The 4,883-nt window shown below is 41.0% G+C and overlaps 1 pseudogene across 1 annotated transcript; it reads left to right on the top strand.

Moving 5' to 3' along the window:
• Nucleotides 1-1,220: 1,220 nt before the first annotated feature.
• On the top strand, nucleotides 1,221-4,638 carry LOC147342509 (peroxisomal membrane protein 11A pseudogene; annotated as a pseudogene). Its single transcript, XR_015157851.1, has one exon. The product of XR_015157851.1 is annotated as a peroxisomal membrane protein 11A pseudogene (transcript).
• Nucleotides 4,639-4,883: the final 245 nt, after the last annotated feature.

Here is a 4,883-nt window from a genome sequence, read left to right as displayed (position 1 = left end):
TTTTCTCCACACCCTTTCCAGCATTTATTGCTTGTAGACTTTTGGATTGCAGCCATTCTGACTGGCATGAAATGGTACCTCATTGTGGTTTTGATTTGCATTTCTCTGATAATGACTGATGTTGAGCATCTTTTAATATGTTTTGTTAGCCATCTGTATGTCTTCTTTGGACAAATGTCTATTTAGTTCTTTGGCCCATTTTTTTATTGGGTCATGTGTTTTTCTGGAATTGAGCTGCAGGAGTTGCTTGTATATTTTTGAGATTAATTCTTTGTCCATTGCTTCATTTTCTATTATTTTCTCCCATTCTGAAGGCTGTCTTTTCACCTTGCTTATAGTTTCCTTTGTTGTGCAGAAGCTTTTAATTTTAATTAGGTCCCATTTATCTATTTTTGCTTTTATTACCAATATTCTGGGAGGTGGGTCATAGAGGATCCTGCTGTGGTTTATGTCAGAGAATGTTTTGCCTATGTTTTCCTCTAGGAGTTTTATAGTTTCTGGTCTAAAGATTGTAACGATAACCCTGTATGTGAGACAGCAAAGGAGACACAGATGTTTAGAACAGTCTTTTGGACTCTGTGGGAAAGGGATAGGGCGGGATGATATGTGAGAATGGCATTGAAACATGTAAATTATCACATGTGAAACGAATCGTCAGTCCATGTTTGATGCATGATACAGGGTACTCGGGGCTGGTGCACTGGGATGACCAGAGGGATGGCATGGGGAGGGAGGTGGGAGGGGGTTCAGGATGGGGAACATGTGTACACCCATGGCGGATTCATGTTAATGTATGGCAAAACCAATACAATATTGTAAAGTAAAAAAAATAAATAAAGCTGAGATAAAAAAATTAAAAAAAAAAAAAAAAGAGTAACCCAGCTAACTCTCAGATTCTCTGAGATTCAGAGAATGTCATTGCCAAAAGAAGCTTTTGAGCCCAAACCTGTCATTGAACAGGGGAGGAAATTTTCTAAAGAGAGATGACTTTCCCCAGGTTGAGCAACGATTACATTTTGTCAGAGCTAGGATTAACCTCATGTGTTTTAGCTTCTAGTTCAGTGCTTTGAATTGTGCGTGAAAACTTATAAATAATACTTTGTGTTTGTATCGCAACTAACAAACTTTTGAGCACAAAGTCCTGTAGATTAGATGTCCAAGTTGTCTTATTCAACTTTGGCTTACATTTTTTTTTCCAAAATACTTTCACCTTGTGAAATTACCTTAAGTTATTTTTCTGATTTTGGACTTATACTTGCAGGCTTACACGTACAAAAGGAAAAAAAAATTCTCTGTATATTGAAATAAAAACTTGCTGAGACTGGATATGTATATTTTACATCTATATATAATCTAATACGTATATGTGTATATATACATTTTACTGATAAATGCTCCTACAGCACTAGCAATAATATTTCATGTGCAAATTAGTGTCTGAATCAATGTTGTGTAGCTAGAGCTAGAGAAAAGGAATCCATTTTATTACATAATAAAATGTTTTTAATTGTTGAACTAGAACAGCTTTACTACATACCATTACTTTCGGAAACAACACCAACCTTTTCATTGATCAAAAAATGTCATCATTCATAGAAAGCCTGAAAATAAACTCGAGAATAATACTCCCAAAAGGGTGAAAGAAACGGAACTCAAGTGACACAAGCATGGTTTTGAATACAAAGTGGGACGTAATTAAGGAGCAGGTTTAGAGCAGAACTCACACACATTTGGCTTTTTGAAGTCCGTTGTTTATACAAGAGCTTTGAAGTGTTAGCTTGTGTTTTTATTTTAATTCAGAAATGAGAGCTTCTATAAAATACAACTTGAAACAAAACAAAGTGAGGCTCATTCTCTCTCTCTCGGTGCTTTAATTAAAGACACTTTTGGTCCACTGAGTCCTCTTTGGAAGGGGTACACGCCCCCGTGGGGGCGGGGAGACTTGGTCCCTCGGGTGTGGAGAGACTGACGCTCCCGCGGGGAATAGTTGGCCGCCCCTGAGGACTAGTGGCAGAGCCTGGTGTGACGCATGTCCTTGGGCTGGGTGCCATGGACGCCTTCATCCGCTTCACCAACCAGACCCAGGGCCGGGACCGACTCTTCAGAGCCACTCAGTACACATGCATGTTGCTTAGATATTTGTTAGAGCCTAAAGCTGACAATGAGAAGGTTGTAATGAAGCTCAAGAAACTGGAATCCAGTGTGAGCACTGGCCGTAAATGGTTCAGACTAGGCAATGTGGTGCATGCTCTCCAGGCGACACAGCAGAGTGTTCGTGCCACTGACCTGGTGCCCCGCATATGCCTAACATTAGCCAGCTTGAACCGTGTGATTTATTTCATCTGTGACACCGTCCTCTTCGTGAGGAGTACAGGGCTCGCCTCTGGTGTTAACAAAGAGAAATGGCAAAGGTGGGCTGCCCGCTATTACTACTATTCTCTTCTGCTGAGCCTGGTCAGAGATCTGTACGAAGTCTCCCTGCAGATGAAACAGGTTGCACACGACAGGGCAAAGAGGGAGAAGTCACCATCCCAGGATACCCTCGGGTACAGTGTGGCTGACGACGAGACAGAGTGGCTCCAGTCCCTTCTTCTTCTCTTATTCCACTCTCTGAAGAGGCATCCTCCCTTGTTTCTGGACACAGTGAAGAACTTCTGTGACATCCTGAACCCCTTGGACCAGTTGGGGATCTATAAGTCCAATCCTGGCATCATAGGCCTCGGAGGCCTCGTGTCCTCTGTAGCAGGCATCATCACTGTGGCGTACCCGCAGATGAAACTGAAGACCCAGTGACATGGTTTCAGGCTGAAGACAAGTATCTGCTTTGAAGACAAGCTGTAATTGAGATGGACATCTGCACTAGGCACAGCCGTGTCATACTGTGCTTGAGGACTTATTCACATGAACATTTAGTGACTGTGACATGAACAGAGGTGGGGCCAAGGATGGTGAAGGGGAGAGCTTGAAGGTTTATGTTTTCTAGAATGCAGGAGTGACTTCTAAATTTCTGTGTATTTTTCCTTCATCTCACATTTATTGAGCATCTCTTATGTGCATATTAGGAGCTCAGTGTTTGCTAAGTGAATAAAAATTGAAAGAGAAAAATTGAAAAGATCTAAACTAACAAGTGGACACTAATATATAGTGACTGCAATTCGGGAGACCTGGGTTTGACCCCTGGGTAGGGACGATCCCTGGAGAAGGGCATGGTAACCCACTCCAGTATTCTTGCCTGGAGAATCCCATGGACAGAGGAGCCTGGTGGGCTACAGTCCATGGGGTCGCACAGAGTTGGACATGACTGAGTCCGTGTGCCTGGCTACTTTTGCAGAACTCCAGTAGGTCTGATGCACAGCCCCCTCTCAGATCTAGTAGAGGCCCCTGATAAGAGGGGATAAGAGGTCACTTATCCCACTTCCTCCATAGCTGTCAGTGCCAGGATGGAGCAGAGCTGGCCTTCTAGCCTCTTAACTTACCTTTCACGTCGCTGCACTCCTGTCCTTCCTCTGTCCAGGAGTAAAATCAGAAATGCATCAGGTGTCTTTATGGTTTAAATTGTGTCTTTAGGTAATGCACTGAGGAAAAACAAATAAAAAGCAGATAGAAAGGACATGAAGTAAAAATAATGTGGAAAGTCACAGTTGGTGCCTGTCCGTCAGCTTGTGACAGATGAGGAGATTGAGGTTAAAACTGAGGACAGGGACTTCCCTAGTGGTCTATGGCTGGGACTCTGTGCTCCCAATGCAGGGAGCCCAGGGTTCAATTCCTGGTCGGGGAACTAGATCCCACATGCTGCAATTTAAGATCCTCCATGCCACAACTAAGACCTAGCACAGCCAAAAAACAAAACTGAGGCCAGACCTCGTTTCTCTGACTCCCAATCCAGTGCTCTTTTCATGTGTCGCTGTCTTCCTGATTGGGTAGAAGTGTGAGACTCTCCAGAATCCCGTACAAAAAGCATTTTTTTTTTTTTTAAGAACATTTGTTGGCCAGTGGTTTATATTCTGTTCTACAGATATCTAGATCCACCAACTGGATTGTTTTATTTAAAGCCATATAACAGTATGGGCATTTATACATTAATTTTCATTGAAATTTATGAAGTTAAGAAACTTCATGAATACTATAAAGTAGAAGGATCATAACATTCTGTAAGTCAGACTTCATATTTGTGGAGTGGTTGGGAAAAGTGGAAAAGGGCAGTGAGCTATGAGTGAGGAAGACACCAGAATACTGAGTGGATGCCACTTGCTCATGCAGGGTGCTGGGTTCTTTCTTATGATTGTGGATCCTCTTAATTTGAGGCAAGTGAGGTAGAGAAATAGGGTAGCATCAGATAAGAGGCCAGGGTCAGCCTTACCAGTAAAGCCATCACATTTATCTGAAGAGCAATGAGAAACGTACACTCAGTAAATTTTCCATAAATGTGATTGAGATTCTTAAAAAATAGATTCAGGTACTTGGCTGTCTGAGTAACCAATCAAGATACAGGATTTGACAAAGAACATTTTGGGAATTTGAGGAGAAATGAAAACTGCTAGATCAGGGCAAATAAAAAATATTAACTATACTTTTTCCATATCTTCTATTGTAATAAATTATGTCTAATAAATCTGTAGACAGAAAAAAAAAAATAAAGACACTTTTTGATGCTGTGCATTAAGTCTCGTTTTAGATTTAAAGTCAAGGAAATGGCCTATGTTAACATGTTGGACTTTTTACAGAAGTTTATGTAATATACTTTATGCATACATGTATATATTAGCCATATTATATACATACATATGGATGTATATACACATGCATGATAAGAATTAATATTTTCAAAGGATGGTTCAAGGTAATAATTTGCATAAAGCTTTACAGTTATAATGAACCAATGC

This window comes from Bos grunniens, chromosome 29 (genome assembly GCF_055505025.1).
Source record: "Bos grunniens cultivar Pamir isolate PY7600 chromosome 29, Bosgru_T2T1.0, whole genome shotgun sequence".
Taxonomy (NCBI): Eukaryota; Metazoa; Chordata; class Mammalia; order Artiodactyla; family Bovidae; genus Bos; species Bos grunniens.
The sequence above is the reverse complement of the archived record's forward strand: the minus strand, read 5'-3'. Positions and strand labels throughout refer to the sequence as shown.